General features: G+C 38.5%; 1 protein-coding gene and 1 long non-coding RNA gene across 7 annotated transcripts in view; one reads left to right on the forward strand and one right to left on the reverse strand.

Annotated features, from left to right (window-relative positions):
- Positions 1-17,041, forward strand: part of GRM7 (glutamate metabotropic receptor 7) — an 882,926-nt gene that overhangs the window by 657,969 nt on the left and 207,916 nt on the right. The gene's annotated exons all lie outside the window — the stretch shown is intronic.
- LOC107970551 (uncharacterized) lies at positions 3,015-7,655 on the reverse strand. Its single transcript, XR_001713152.3, has 3 exons — positions 4,176-7,655; positions 3,567-3,686; positions 3,015-3,470 (listed from the first exon to the last, which is right to left on the reverse strand). It is a non-coding gene; the product is annotated as an uncharacterized LOC107970551 (long non-coding RNA).

A 17,041-nucleotide genomic window follows, 5' to 3' on the forward strand; every position in this document is an offset into this window, starting at 1 on the left:
AGTGCAGGGGAAGCCAGATCACTGAAGGTCCTTGGTGAGCATTCAGCGAGGACTAGAGGTATGAGCTGGAGCATTGAATGCCATCAAGCTATCAGAGCCTGCTGTTCCTTTCCAAATAGGGATGTGGACCAATGGGGCACACTGGCTAGTTCTTTGAAGGTTATTGCCAACATTTGCCTCTGCAACCTGACTCTGCTTCTGCTGATGACCAAGCATTTTAGCATTTTTTCATTTAAGTTTAATCAGGCCTGTTAGAGCTTTTGCTCTTTGCATTGGCAAGGCTTTGTGAATTATTATAGGAATCTAACTGGTGGTATTTTTATAAATGTACCGTAATTCTAGGTTCCTGAGATGCACCTTCCTGTAGACCCCACCTGCCCACTGGACAGTCAGTCTCTCTGCTGCGCCGCTCCCCTCAGCACACTTGATCTTTCAAATACTCTTTTCACAAGCAGGGCTATGGCATGCTTTCTTTCACACTCTGCATCTCTCTTGGAATCATGTTCACGAGGTAACAAACAGGAGAAAGTGGACAAGTCAAGGCTACGCAAATCACACTGACACCCCAAATGTCCTGTTTCCTCTCCTCCTGGTAAAACTGAGGTAGATGCAGAGAAGTTTTGGTCATTTATTTTGTATTAATTTCTTAGAAATTGCTTTGTCCTCACTTTACACATAATTAGCATTTAATAAACATTTGTCAAACAGAAAATGTTTGTATAAATAAATGTGTGATATTATTGTAATAATAACAGTGGTTACTATTATTAGTAGTAGTAGTAGTAGTATTATTAGTATTATTATTTGAGACAGAGTCTCGCTCTGTCACCCCAGCTGGAGTGCAGTTGCATGATCTCGGCTCACTGCAACCTCCACCTCCCGGGTTCAAGCGATTCCCATGCCTCCGCCTCTCGAGTAGCTGGGATTACAGGCACCTGCCACCATACCTAGCCAATTTTTGTATTTTTTTGTAGAGACAAGTTTTCACCATGTTGGCCAGGTTGGTCTTGAACTCCTGACCTCAAGCAATCACCTGTCTTGGCCTTCCAAAGTGCTGGGATTAGAGGCATGAGCCACCATGCTTGCCTAGTTATTATTTTTTGATACTAGCTGCTGATTGCCTTTTAGGTCTTATCCGGGCCAGGTATTAACACTGTCTAGGGATTATCCTAGTTCATCTTCATAATGATTCAATACATCTGAACTTCTTTTATCACCAGATTTTAACTTAAGTAGTTTTCCCAAGCTTGTCCAGCTGACATGTGACAGAGGTGGAATTTGAACTGTTGCTCAAAGTGCATATTTACAGTGGCTCAGGACCTTTACATCTAATTGGTGAAAGCCAGATGTAGCCTCTAAAATGTCGATGTGTGATGTTTCACTCATTTTGTCATAAAAGAGGACTTGGTTGGGGTGGCTGCAGTCAGCTGAGATCCCACTCCTGCTTCTATCCACTACAGTGAGGATAATTCATTTCTCAGACAGTCAAAGCTCATAGGCATGGCTCCTGGACCTCCCTTCTAAGAACTGTGGGGCTTTAGTTCCCAAAAGAGCACAAGCCCCAAGAGAGCACAGCTGTGGTGTGATTCCTTTTTCAGCAAGCGGCTTCAATGTCTTCAACTAGGAAGGCCTTGGCAGCATTTCCAAGGGGTCAGGGAATTGTAACTATGATAATGGAAGTTCTGCAAAATTAAGCCCAGGGTGAAGGCAGCTGCAAGTTAATGCCATTTGAAGGTTCTTATGTAAAGTGCATTAGAAAGCATCACAGAATAAGCTTTCTCATTCTGTCCGCCATGACACCTTATTTAATTCAGGTATGATAGGTTTTAAACAAGAGTATAAAAAGGTTTCAGTTACTGTGATCTTTCCTCTCTTCCTAGGAAAAGGTTTCATATCAAGGTTTCTCTCTCAGATTTTACCTTGCTCCTGACATTAAGCTGTTAATTCACTGATATTAAAATGCTTTTTTAAAAAACCCTCTAAACTGGCTGGGTTTTTCAAACATCAAAAATATAATACCAGAGCTGCCAGCTCTTGTTCCCTGTAGCTTATGTTTTGGCTAACAGCCAAACATCAGCTGATCAAACTCTTAAGAAGCCAGACAAATTTAAAACCATAGCTGCTCAAATAGAAATTAGTAAGAAGGTTAGCAGTAAATGGAAAATAAATTTCATGTAATACCTCTAAATATAGGTTAATGAAATCAGTCCTCAATCTTCCTAAGTGAAAACTAGACCTCTGATTAATGTTAAGATTTAGCTGGCTGTTTTAACATTTAAGATTTAGCTGGTCGTTTTTAAAAATAACATTTAAAAAATTGTCATTCATTATTTTCTTTTGTGTAACAATCTAGAGCACTTTTCTGTCTGTTAATCCGTTTAATTAAATCTTCACAAGAACTGTGACAATGAGGCATTATTCTCCCCTTAATTTTGCATTTGAGGAAACTGAGGCCTGGAAAAATTAAGTGACTTGCTCAGCTAGAAAATGACAGTGTGAAAATATCAACCCAGTTTTTTTCACTATATATTTACTGCTCTTTTTGCTTAAGTAAGCCATTTCTTAGTAGAACTTAACAGCTTTTACTTTCACTATAAAACATACTTAGCTAGCCAGGTGTAGTGGTGCATGCCTGTAATCCCAGCTATTTGGGAGGCTGAGGCAGGAGAATCGCTGAAACTCAGGAGGTAGAGGCTGCAGTGAGCTGAGATAGCACCACTGCACTCCAGGCTGGTTGACAAAGAGAGACCCTGTCTAAAAAAAAAAAAAATGCCAAACATATTTGCCATTATATTTTCATTCCTGCTGGAAATCTGTCTGTTGATCTGGGACATAGGCTGTGTCTAGAACTTTTGCTGTTACATGGGACTTCTCAGTTAACCTTAATATTCAATTCAGATAATACCATTCATTTATTTGCAATTTACTGGGGCAGAAGGCATGGAGTTAAAGAGGTCATAGATAATTCCAAGTTAACAATGAAGCAAAATTAGAGTCATTTTTGATGATCTCAAAATAGATTTATATCATTTTGTGTGAGTAATGTCAGGCACCTGAGAACTGTTTCTCAGTAACAGTTACCTTTAGTATAAAAAAAAATTGTTCTGATGCTTAGTAACTTCAAACAAGACAAATTTGTTTTGCTCATTAATCTGTAATTCGGGCAGGATTTAGTGGGGATAACTTGTCTTAGCGCTACATTGCAACAGCTGAAGTGGATCAAAAGCTGAGTGGTAGAATCATTTGAAGCTTCATTCACTCACTGGGCTGGTAGTTGAGGCTGGCTGCTGGCTGCTGGCTGTTGACTGCGGGCTGGGGACCTCAGTTCCACTCCATGTGAGCCTTTGTATGCCGTCTATCTGTCTAGGCTGGTTTGTGCTTCTTCACAGCATGGTTGCTGTTGCTCAGGGCACACATCGTAAGAATGTGATCAAGAGAGACAGGTGGAAGATATGGTCCAAGGATTCAGCCTTGGAAAACAATATAGCATCATTACTACCATAGTCTATTGGATGAAATAATCTTTATCCCCCACCCAGATCAAAGGAGAGGTACATAGATCTCACTTGTGGATAAAGAGGAGTGTCACTCATATAAAGAAAGCATGTGGAATGGGCCATTGTTGGAACACATCATTGTCTTCCCAGAAGAGCTTGGTAATCTCATTATCCATGGTTGCTGGAGCCCTAAAGGAAAGGCAGGAAGATAAGAAGGAGGCAGGCAAGTTCTTATTGATTAATAGGTTTAAGAGCCACTTTTGTGGTCAGCCAGGTATGTATCCAGCTTAGGCATATAAAAGTCCCATCTTGCCCTTATTAATTCTCCTAACTTCTGGTCTTTCTTGCATCATTTAATTCTCCTATATTCTGGCTTCTTTATGTTCTAAATTCAAATGACTCTCTAGACCTGAAAAAAAAAAAAAAAAAAAACACCATGGGACTTTTAATTTTGTTCATCACGATAAAATACCTAAAACTCAGAACTGACTCTAACACAAGTTCACATTCTACTATTTATTTCCCTTTTATTTTGTAAGGTGGATCAGGGTGTACAAGACAGGTTTCCCAGAGCCTGATTCATACTGTGCCCTTGTTTAAGACTCATAATGTTGTTACACAGACAACTGAGCTGTAATTGTAGCATTCAGATTCCCATTTAAAATAGATCCCATTTACCTGAGGGAGATCATCCAACTTGTGTATTTTCCTGAGTGGGGCATCAGAAATGCTTCTGTCAGCTCATACATAGTATGACACTTCATTGTGAAGGCAACTCTAGTTTTCACATCCTTGCTGCACACCCTGCAATACATTTAAAGCTTGAGGATTTCCTCTCCTAACATATCCCAGATTCTTTCAATTTTCCTTTGACACCTACTATACCTTCCCCAACCCACAACTCAAATTCTGAGCTGTAGGTGGGTTAGGATCCAGGTTTTATTGTTCCTAATGGGTCAAACTGATAATAATTGTTCAGCTGCAGTGCATAGAAGTATCAGTCCAAAAACTCAGGTGTGCAAATAATTTTTGAATGACTAAGTGTATATTTATAGTTTGAGCTTACTATTTCACTGGGTGGTGGAACCTGATGTTGAGCAGGCCACTCTCCTGGCTTCCCATCTTTTCCCAGGTTCCCAGTGCCTTCGATGTTCCCCTAGCCTTGGTGCGTGACCAGGTAGAGCCGCAGTTCTTGGTCATTGCTATTGTCTAAATGTTTGTATCCCCTTAAAATTCACATGTGGAAATCCTAATCCCCAAGGTTATGGTAGTAGAAGGTGAGGCCTTTGGCGAGATGATTAGGTCTAAAGGCAAGCCCCTGTGAATGTGATTAGTGCCCTTAGAAAAGAGATGCAAGGAAGATCCCTTGCCCCTTCCACCATGTGAAGTCACGGAGAGAAGACAACATCTAAGAACCAGAAAGCAGACTCTCACCAGACACTGAATCTGCCAGCAACTTGATTTTGGACTTCCCAACCTTTGGAACTATGAGAACTACATTACCACTCAGTTAATAGTATTGTGTGATGGCAGCTCTAATGGACGAAGACAATCATTATCCCTCCACATGACATACTGGAGATGTATAATACCTCTTTCTAGACATGAGTTCGTGTCTGATGAACCTCACCAAGGGATATTCTCAGGTCTGCCTCTCAGATACTGCTATGCTCTTTAGATAAAAAAAGAACGCCGAGTAGCCCTCCCAAGTAGACACGTAGAAACTCAGTGGGGACAAGGTCTTTCACCACTTTTCTGCATGCAAAATCATTTATGGCTCCCCAATTCTGAATGGATTGAAGGGAGGTAGATGAAGTCCCTTGAGCCCCACCTGCCTCCACATACCACATGGACAGTTCTATTCTGTTGTTCCTTCTCTGTGTTGGAGTGTGGAACTCAGAATCTCACTCTCCCTTGGGCTTTACCCTGGAAAGTGACTCATATAGGGTTCCAGCTGCCCTTTCTCCCTGCTCATTTTGGAGGTTTATAGGCCTATTCAGGTTTGTGTTAGACCATAGCCTCTGAAATCTTTGTCTAACCTGGAAATAAAGGGAAAATGGTGGAATAGGCTGGCTCTTTCTGATCAAAATCATTGTAACATGACTGGACCTTGCCTTTCTAAATCTGGTAATTTGAATCTTGTGTCATTCTATAACATCTTTTCTCTAAGTACAAATGCAATCAACTCGGGGTAGGGGGAGGAAGACTACAGTTTGAACAAACTAAAAACAGGCAATGAACAACAGTCAAAGGTTCCTGCTCTTCTTTTTCTGCTTCAACAATTCTCCCAGGAACTTGAGATGTTCCTTTGTACTTCCATATGTACCATCTTATCTATGCTTACGTTTCCATTAACACACCCATTGCTACTGCCTTGTAGAGCTATGACACCTGCCCTCCTCCCCACCTCCAGAGGTCAGTTTATGCCTCCACCCCCTGACATTCTCCCCACATCCACACATATATTTGGCAGCCAGAAAATTTCTTTCCATACATTTATGAGGTAGGTATATCTGTGTCTACATCCCAAGACTTCCAGAACACTTTCACTTTGTCTCAAGTTCATTTCTCCAGATTTGTAGAAGACTGAAAGAATTAAGTAACATGTCAAGATCACAGGCTGGTAGGTGGCAGAATGGCCTGTGAAATCCATGGCTATGAACTGAGTTGTGTCTCTGAAATTTGTACGTCAAAGCCCTAACCCCCAAGGTATGCTATTTTTGAGATGAGGTCTTTGGGAGGTACTTAGGGTTTGATGAGGTAATAAAGCTGTGCCCCTTATGATGGGATTAGTACTCTTCAAGGAAACAAGAGAGAGCTAGTGCTCTGTCTTCTCCTCTCTCCCTTTCTTTCTCTCTTTCCCTTTGCATGTAAGGACGCAGCAAGAAGGCAGCTGTCCGCAAGAAAGAAGAAAGACTCTTGTATGAATTGGCCAGCACCTTGATCTTAGACTTCTCAGCCTTCAGATCTAGGAAAAAGAAATTTCTGTTGTTCAAGCAATTTCTATTGTATTTAGTCTATGGTATTTTATTACAGCAGGCGGAGCTAACAAAGACATTCACGTTTCTTTTCTTTTTTCTCCAACTTACTGCATTCTTATATTCTCCCGTGACTCCATGATAAGGTACTATCATCAGTTGTCTCACATTGTGCCTTTCAACAAAAAGATCAGAAAAGGAGAAGGGGCAATTGATACACAGAAAAATTTTTTTCCTTAGTGAAATTGCCTATTTCCTCTCCCCTATGTCCCTAATTAATCCTTGAAACCAGGCTTCCTGGTTGCTTGTAACAAACGGAACCTACAAGAATGTGGAAGTAAGTTTTGCTGGCAATGTGCTCTCTGTTGTGCTAGGCCGGACTTTAATGCAGACTGGTAAGCAGGCATCTCTGAGCTGGTAGAAGTGTACACTCCTGCTGTATTCCATCATGTGGATCAAAGGCCAGGGCTAATAGCACTTAAATAATAAATGTGCTGTTTTAAAGTATGCATCATTTAAATTTGAGGGAAACGAGCAAATCTGGGAAGACTACAAGGGATGTACTTTCCTGACAATGATATCATCAAGAAAAGCCATTAAGAAAGGGGAGGAAATCTTCAAGATCTCAACAGAGACCGTTTTAGAAAAGCTAGTCATCAAATTTTGCCTTTGTGACTGGCATGGTCACTGTTGCATTAGCATATAGGTGGATCGGGATATAGTGAGGATTAAGGACAAATATGGAAATGCGGGGATGGGGAGAAGAAGGAGTCCAGGAAATAGGACTTTGAGAAAAATAGAGGACTTTATAAAATTTCAAGACTTTGACGGTAAGTATGTGTAGTCTCTCAACATAGTTTTCTGGGTTTTGTTGTTAATGCTTTTTCAAGGTAATAAGCTCCAAAAAGCCTCAAAAAGCCCCTCTTCTTCTGTCTTGCTCCTAGAGAGATCACGGACGCTAGGAGGGTGCTGGATCTGAGAATTCAGCATGAGCGCTAAGTGAATTCAGATGATACTCTCAATCACTATTCACTGTTCCTCAAAGAAAGTCAGATGGATTAAAGACTTAAACGTTAGACCTAAAACCATAAAAACCCTAGAAGAAAACCTAGGCATTACCATTCAGGACATAGGCATGGGCAAGGACTTCATGTCTAAAACACCAAAAGCAATGGCAACCAAAGCCAAAATTGACAAATGGGATCTAATTAAACTAAAGAGCTTCTGCACAGCAAAAGAAACTACCAGCAGAGTGAACAGGCAACCTACAAAATGGGAGAAAATTTTCGCAACCTACTCATCTGACAAAGGGCTAATATCCAGAATCTACAATGAACTCAAACAAATTTACAAGAAAAAACAAACAACCCATCAAAAAGTGGGCAAAGGACATGAACAGACACTTCTCAAAAGAAGACATTTATGCAGCCAAAAACCACATGAAAAAATGCTCACCATCACTGGCCATCAGAGAAATGCAAATCAAAACCACAATGAGATACCATCTCACACCAGTTAGAATGGCAATCATTAAAAAGTCAGGAAACAACAGGTGCTGGAGAGGATGTGGAGAAATAGGAACACTTTTACACTGTTGGTGGGACTGTAAACTAGTTCAACCATTGTGGAAGTCAGTGTGGCGATTCCTCAGGGATCTAGAACTAGAAATACCATTTGACCCAGCCATCCCATTACCGGGTATATACCCAAATGACTATAAATCATGCTGCTATAAAGACACATGCACACGTATGTTTATTGCGGCACTATTCACAATAGCAAAGACTTGGAACCAACCCAAATGTCCAACAATGATAGACTGGATTAAGAAAATGTGGCACATATACACCATGGAATACTATGCAGCCACAAAAAATGATGAGTTCATGTCCTTTTTAGGGACATGGATGAAATTGGAAATCATCAGTCTCAGTAAACTATCACAAGGACAAAAAACCAAACACCGTATGTTCTCACTCATAGGTGGGAATTGAACAATGAGACCACATGGACACAGGAAGGGGAACATCACACTCTGGGTACTGTTGAGGGGTGGGGAGAGGGGGAAGGGATAGCATTAGGAGATATACCTAATGCTAAATGACGAGTTAATGGGTGCAGCACACCAGCATGGCACATGTATACATATGTAACTGACCTGGACATTGTGCACATGTACCCTAAAACTTAAAGTATAATAATAATAAAATAAAAAAGTCTATGGTACACATGTCAGAATTCTCTGGTGTTAAAAATACAGTGTATTGGGTTCCAGCCCAGGTGAACTGAATCCAAATCTCTGAGAATGGAGTATAGGAAACTGATATGTTTTTGGGGGGTAGGGTCTCCCTGTGTTACCCAGGCTGGTTTCAAACTCCTAGACTCAAGTGATCCACCTGCTTCGGGTTCTCAAGTAGCTGGGATTACAGGTATCCATCACAGAGCCTGGCTGGGAACAGAATTTTTACATTTTTATGTTCATGTGTGTGTATGTATGAATGAATTATTTAGGGGGTACATGTGAAGGTTTGTTGCAAGGGTATACTGAATGATGCTGAGGTTTGGATTTCTATTGATTTCATCACCCAAATAAGGAACACAGTACCCAGTGGGAAGTTTTTCAGTCCTTTTTCTCCTCTCGTCCTCCCCACTTTTTGATTCCTTGGTGACTAGTGGTGTCACCTTTATGTCCATGTGTATCCAATGTTTAGCTCCCACTTATAAGTGAGAACATGTGATATTTGGTTTTTTATTTCTGTATTGATTCACTTAGGATAATAGCCTTCAGCTCCATCCATGTTCCTGCAAAGGAAATGATTTTGTTCTTTTTTATGGCTGCATAGTATTCCATGGCATATATGTTACATACCGCAGTTTTTAATCCAATCCATCACCAATGTGCATCAGAATTGATTTAAGTCTTTGCTACTGTGAAAAACATATGAGTACATGTGTCTTTTTGATAGCATGATTTATTTTTCTTTGGGTAGATACCCAGTAATGGGATTGCTGGGTTGAATGGTAATTCTATCTTTAGTTCTTTGAGAAATCTCCAAACTACTTTCCACAGTGTCTGAACTAATCATGCCAACAGTGTATAAGTGTTCCCTTTTCTCTGCAATCTTGCCAACATCTGTTATTTTTTGACCTTTTAATAACAGCCATTCTGACTGGCATGAGAAGGTATCACATAGTGGTTTTGATTAGTGCCTCTCTGCCAACTGGTGATGTAAAGCTTTTTTTTCCCCTGTACTTATTGGCTGCTTGTATGCCTTCTTTTAAGAAGTGTCTGTTCATGTTCTTTGACCACTTTTTAATGTTTTTTTCCTTGATTTAAGTTTCTTATAGATTATGGATATTAGTCCATTGTTGAATGCATAGTTTACAAATACTTTCTCCAATTCTGTAAGTTGTCTGTTTACTCCATTGGTGGTTTCTTTTGCTGTGCAAAAGTTCTTTAGTTTAATTAGTTCTTCACTGTCAATTTTTGTTTTTGTTTGCTTTTGAGGACTTAGTCATAAATTCATTGCCTAGGCTGATGTCCAGGAGAGTATTTCCTAGGTTTTCTTCCAGGATTTTTATAGATGGAGGTTTTAACATTTAAGTTTTTAACTCATCTTGAGTTAATTTTTGTATGTGGTGAGAGGTAGAGGTCTAGTTTTATGCTCCTGAGTATGGTTAGGTAATTTTCTCAGCACCATTCATTGAATAGGAAGTCCTTTCCCTATTGTTTATTTTTATCAACATTGTCAAAGATAAGTTGATTGTAGGTGTGTGGCTTTTCTTCTGAGTTTTCTATATTGTTTTATTGGCTTATGTGCATTTTTTTCTTAACAGTACCATGTTGTTTTGGTTACTGTAGCCTTATAGTATAGTTTGAAGTCTGGTGATGTGATTCATCTGGCTTTGTTCTTTTTACTTCAGATTTCTTTGTCTTTTGTGGCTCTTTTTAGTTCTATAAAAATTTTAGAATTCTTTTTTCTAATTCTATGAAAAATGATGTTGGTAATTTGATAGGAATAGCATTGAATCCGTACATTGCTTTGAGCAGTATGAACATTTTAATAATATCCATTCTTCCAATCCATAAAAGAGGGACATTTTTTCATTTCTTTTGTTTTCTATGATTTATTTCAGCAACTTTTTATAGTTCTCTTTCTAGAGATCTTTCGCCTCCTTGGTTATAAGTATTTGTAGGTATTTTATTCTTTTGTGGCTATTGTAAATGGGATTATATTCTTCATTTTGCTTTCAGCTTGAATGTTATTGGTGTATAGAAATGCTACTGATTTTTTTTACATTGATTTTGTATCCTAAAACTTTACTGAAGTTGTTTGTTGGATCTAGGAGTCTTTTCGTGGAGTCTTTACAGTTGCCAATGTATAGAATAATATCATCAGTGAAGAGAAATCATTTGATTTCCTCTTTTCCTGTTGGATGCCTTTTATTTCTTTGTATTGCCTGATGGCTCTGGATAGGACTTCCAGTATTAACATTGAATGGGAATGAGAGAGTAGACATCCTTGTCTTGTTCCAGTTCTTAGGGGGAATACTTCTATCTATCTGTTGCTGTTTTAGTATGATATTGGCTATGGGTTTGTCATAAATGACTCATTATTTTGAGGAGTGTTCCTTTGATGCCTAGTTTTTTAGAGCTTTTATCATGAAAAGATGTTGAATGTTATCAAATTTGTTTTCTGTGTCTATTGAGATGATTGCATGGGTTTTTTAAAATTCTGTTTATGTGTTAAATCACATTTATTGACTTGTGTATGTTGAAGTAAACTTGCATGTCAGAAATAAAGCCCACTTTATTGTGTGGAATTAACTTTCTGATGTGCTGCTGGTTTCATTTTGCTGGTATTTTGTTGAGAATTGCTGCATCTATGTTAATCAGGGGTACTGACACATTGTTTTATTTTTTTGTTGCATCTTTGCCTGATTTTAGTATAAGCATAATACTGGTTTCACAGAATAAGAGAGAAATCCCTCCTCCTTAATTTCGTGGTATAGTTTCCGTAGGATTGGTACGAGCTTTTCTTTGTACATCTGGTGGGATTCAGCTGTTAATCCACGTGGTCCAGGGCGTTGTTTTGGTTGGTAGATATTTTTATTACTAATTCAATTATAGAACTCATTATTGGTCTGTTGAGGGTTTCAGTTTCTTCCTGATTAAATCTTGGAAGGTTGTGTATTTTCAGGAATTTATTAACTTTCTCTAGATTTTCTTGTTTGTGTTTATAAAGGTGTTCATAATGGTCTCTGAGAATCTTTTGTATTTCTGTGGAATTGGTTGTAATGTCACTTTCACTGTTTCTGATTTTGCTCATTTGAGTCTTCCTTTTACTTTGTTAATTCAACTAATGGTCTATTGATATTGCTTACACTTTCAAAGAACCAAATTTTCCTTCATTGATCCTATGTATGATTTTTGGGGTCTCAGTTTTATTTAACTCTGCTCTGCTTTTAGTTATTTTTTTTCTTCTGCTAGCTTTGTGTTTAGTTTGTTCTTGTTTTTATAGTTCCTTTAGATGCAAGGCTGAATTGTCAGTTTGAGATCTTTCTTTTTGATGTAGGCATTTAGCACTATAAACTTTCCTCTTAACACTGCTTTTGCTACATATCAGACGTTTTGGTATGTTGTGTCTGCATTTTCATTTTTTTTAAAGTTTTTTTTAATTTCTGCCCTAATTTTATTGTTTACTCAAAATTTATTCCGGACAAATTGTTTAGTTTCCATGTAATTGTGTGGTTTTGAGAGTTCCTCTTTGTATTGATTTCTATTTTTATTCCACTGTGATCTGAGAATATGCTTGGTATGATTTAGTTTTTTAAAATTTATTGAGACTTGCTTAATGACATTGCACATGGTGAATCTTAGAGTATGTTCACGTGCAAGTGGGAAGAATGCATATTCTGTAATTGTTGAGTAGTATGTTGTGTAGATATCTATTAGGTCTAATTAGTCAAGTGTCAAACTTAAGAACTTTTTTGTTAGTTTTCTGCCTTGATCTGTCTAATATTGTCAGTGGGGTGTTGAAGTCTGGAAACTGAATATTTTTGCAAGAATCTTTCAAAAATATTTTGTGGTAAAGTTCGAGAGCCTTTTATTATGAGCGTCTTATTGTCTAGAATAGTGCCAAGCTCCTATTAGTCATCAAATAATTATTGCAGTGAATTAATACATCTCCAGTATGTAGCCTAATTACTGACAAATGATAGGTTTCAGTTAAGGTTTGTTGAAGGAATATTTGTGATAGATTCTGGTTCTTAAGAGGCACTTCGGAATGAAAGAATCCATCTATTCACCTAGCAAGCCAGCTGTCTATTCGCACATCCATTCAAGTTTTGGGATTTGGCATAGCAAGGAGACACTGCAAGGGAAGTCTGTTATATGGACAGAAATTCCTTATTTGTTTAGGAGAGAGTCTTAAGAGTAGAATTATTGGGTCAAGGTCATTAACATTATAGACTCTTAACGGACACTTATTGTCAAATGTTCTTGCTCCATGGCTTTTTCATAGGCTCTCCTTTGTTCTCATAACTTGGTTCCTAGCCCGTTGCCTGTATGATTCCCTGAATGCATGAACACCTTTGCATTTTGCTCAAGGTTCATCAACCTGCCTTAAGATATTGTTTTTATTGTTTCTACTCTCCATTCTCAATGTCTAATCAAACCCTTGATCCTGGTACCCCTACCAGCCCTGTTCTAAGAATGACCACTCCTGGCATGACTGAAAAATTATGGCCATTCTCAAAAGACTCAACCTGGGGAACAAATAAGCTGTTGTTGTTGTTGTTGTTGTTGTTGTTGTTGTTGTTTTAAATAAGGAGACCACTGGCTGTTAGGACCTTTTTTTTTTTTTTTTTGTCAGTTCAACATTTTATTTATTTCTTTTTATACTTTTAAGTTTTGGGATACATGTGCAGAACGTGCAGGTTTGTGACATAGGTATACACGTGCCATGGTGGTTTGCAGCACCCATCAACCTGTCATTTACATTAGGTATTTCTCCTAATGCTATCCCTCCCCTAGCCCCCCCACCCCCCAACAGGCCCCGGTGTGTGACGTTCCCCTCCCTGTGTCCATGTGTTCTCATTGTTCAACTCCCAATTATAAGTGAGGACATGCAGTGTTTGGTTTTCTGTTCCTGTGTTATTTTGCTGAGAATGATGGTTGTCAGCTTCATCCATGTCGCTGCAAAGGACATGAACTTATCCTTTTTATGGCTGCATAGTATTCCCTATGTTGTATATGTGCCGCATTTTCTTTATCCAGTCTATCATTAATGGACATTTGGGTTGGTTCCAAGACTTTGCTATTGTGAACAGTGCTGCAATAAACAAATGTGTGCATGTGTCTTTATAGTAGAATGATTTATAATCCTTTGGGTTTATACTCAGCAATGGGATTGCTGGGTCAAATGGTATTTCTGGTTCTAGATCCTTGAGGAATTGCCACACTGTCTTCCACAATGGTTGAACTGATTTACACTCCTACCAACAGTATAAAAGTGTTCTTATTTCTCCACATTCTCTCCAGCATCTATTGTTTCCTGACTTTTTAATGATCGCCTTTCTAAGTGGCATGAGATGATAGCTCATTGTGGTTTTGATTTGCATTTCTCTAATGACCAGTGATGATGGCCTTTTTTTCATATGTTTCTTGGCCACATAAATGCCTTCTTTTGAGAAGTGTCTGTTCTTATCTTTTGTCCATTTTTTGATGGGGCTGTTTTTTTTTTTCCTGTAAATTTGTTTCTTTGTGGATTCTGGATATTAGCCAGATGGATGTTGTCAGATGGATAGATTACAAAAATTTTCTCCCATTCTGTAGGTTGCCTGTTCACTCTGATGATAGTTTCTTCTGCTGTGTAGAAGCCCTTTAGTTTAATTAGATCCCATTTGTCAATTTTGGCTTTTGTTGCAATTACTTTTGGTGTTTTAGTCATGAAGTCTTTGCCCATGCCTGTGTCCTAAATGGTATTGCCTACAATTTCTTCTAGGGTTTTATGTTTTAGGTCTTATGTTTAAGTCTTTAATCCACCTTGAGTTAATTTTTGTATAAGGTGTAAGGAAGAGGTCCAGTTTCAGTTTTCTGCAACTGGCTACCCAGTTTTCCCAACACCATTTATTAAACAGGGAATCTTCCCCATTGCTTGTTTTTGTCAGGTTTGTCAAAGATCAGATGGTTGTAGATTTGTGGCATTATATCTGAGGCCTTTTTTTCCGTTCCATTGGTCTATATCTCTGTTTTGGTACCAGTACCATGCTGTTTGGGTTACTGTAGCCTTGTAGTATATTAGCGGGATGGGGATACCATTGAATCTATAGATTAGTTTGGGCAGTATGGCCATTTTCATGATATTGATTCTTCTTATCCATGAGCATGGAATGTTTTTCCATTTGTTTGTGTCCTCTCTTATTTCCTTGAGCAGTGGTTTGTAGTTCTCCTTGAAGGGGTCCTTCACATCCCTTGTAAGTTGTATTCCTAGGTATTTAATTGTCTTGTAGCAATTGTCAATGGGAGTTCACTCATGATTTGGCTCTCTATTACAGGTGTATAGGAATGCTTGTGATTTTTGCATATTGATTTTTTATCCTGAGACTTTGCAGAAGTAGCTTATCAGCTTAAGTCAATTTGGGGCTGAGATGATGAGGTTTTCTAAATAGACAATCATGTAATCTGCAAACAGAGACAATTTGACTTCCTCTCTTCCTATTTGAATACCCTTTATTTCTTTCTCTTACCTGATTGCCCTGGGCAGAACTTCCAATACTATGTTGAATAGGAGTGGGGAGAGAGGGCATCCTTGTCTTGTGCTGGTTTTCAAAGGGAACGCTTCCACCTTTTACCTATTCAGTATGTTATTGTCCGTGGGTTTGTCATAAATAGCTCTTATTATTTTGAGATACATTCCATCAGTACCTAGTTTATTGCGCGTGCTGCTGGATTTGGTTTGCTAGTATTTTTTTTGAGGATTTTCGCATAGATGTTCATCAGGGATATTGGCCTGAAATTTTCTTTTTTTGTTGTGTCTCTTCCAGGTTTTGGTATCAGGATGATACTGGCCTCATAAAATGAGTTAGGGAGGAGTCCCTCTTTTTCTATTGTTTGGAATAGTTTCAGAAGGAATGGTACCAGCTCCTCTTTGTACCTCTGGTAGAATTAATTCGGCTGTGAATCCGTTTGGTCTTGGGCTTTTTTCGTTTGGTAGGTTATTAATTTCTGCCTCAATTTCAGAACTTGTTATTGGTCTATTCAGGGATTCAACTTCTTCCTGGTTTAGTTTTGGAGGGTGTATGTGTCCAGGAATTTATCCATTTCTTCTAGATTTCCTAGTTTATTTGCGTAGAGATGTTTATAGTGTTCTCTGATGGTAGTTTGTATTTCTGCGGGATCAGTGGTGATATCCCCTTTATTATTTTTTATTGTGTCTATTTGATTCTTCTCTCTTTTCTTCTTTATTAGTCTGGCTAGCAGTCTATCTATTTTGTTAATCTTTTCAAAAAACCAGTTCCTGGGCTCATTGATTTTTTAAAGGGATTTTTGTGTCTCTATCTCCTTCAGTTCTGCTCTGATCTTAGTTATTTCTTGTCTTCTGCTAGCTTTTGAATTTGTTTGCTCTTGTTTCTCTACTTCTTTTAATTGTGATGTTAGGGTGTCAATTTTAGATCTTTCCTGATTTCTCCTGTGGGCATTTAGTGCTATAAGGGGATGGGGGAATATTTACCAAGGAAAGGGAAAGCAAAAAAAAAAAAAAAAAAAAAAAAAAAAAAAAAGCAGGGGTTGCCATCCTAGTCTCTGATAAAACAGACTTTAAACCAACAAAGATAAAAAAAAAAAGACAAAGAATGGCATTACATAATGGTAAAGGGATCAATGCAACAAGAAGAGCTGACTATCCTAAATACATATGCCCCCAGTACAGGAGCACCCAGATTCATAAAGCACGTTCTTAGAGACCAACAAAGAGACTTAGACTCGCACACAATAATGGAGAATTTAACAGCCCACTGTCAATATTAGACAGATCAACAAGACAGAAAATTAACAAGATGCCAGACTTGAATTCAGCTCTGGACCAAGCAGACCGAATAGACGTCTACAGAACTCTCCACCCCACATCAACAGAATATACATTCTTCTCAGCACCACTTTGCATTTATTCTAAAGTTGACCACATAATTAGAAGTGAAACATTCCTCAGCAAATGCAAAAGAACAGAAATCATCACAAACATTCTCTCAGACCACAGTGCAATCAAATTAGAACTCACGATTAAGAAACTCACTCAAAACCACACAAATGCATGGAAAATGAACAACCTGCTCCTGAATGACTACTGGGTAAATAATGAAATTAAGGCAGAAATAAATAAGTTCTTTGAAACTAATGAAAACAAAGACCACAATGTACCAGAATCTCTGGGACACAACTAAACCAGTGTTTAGAGGATGTTAGGTGCTTAACGGCAACTATGATGGCTAATTCATCTTTATGCCTGTGGCCCCAAGGAGCAAGCCAGGCTCTCCAATAAGCTGTGTAGCTTCACAAAAGGGCTC

Source organism: Pan troglodytes, chromosome 2 (assembly GCF_028858775.2).
Source record: "Pan troglodytes isolate AG18354 chromosome 2, NHGRI_mPanTro3-v2.0_pri, whole genome shotgun sequence".
Taxonomy (NCBI): Eukaryota; Metazoa; Chordata; class Mammalia; order Primates; family Hominidae; genus Pan; species Pan troglodytes.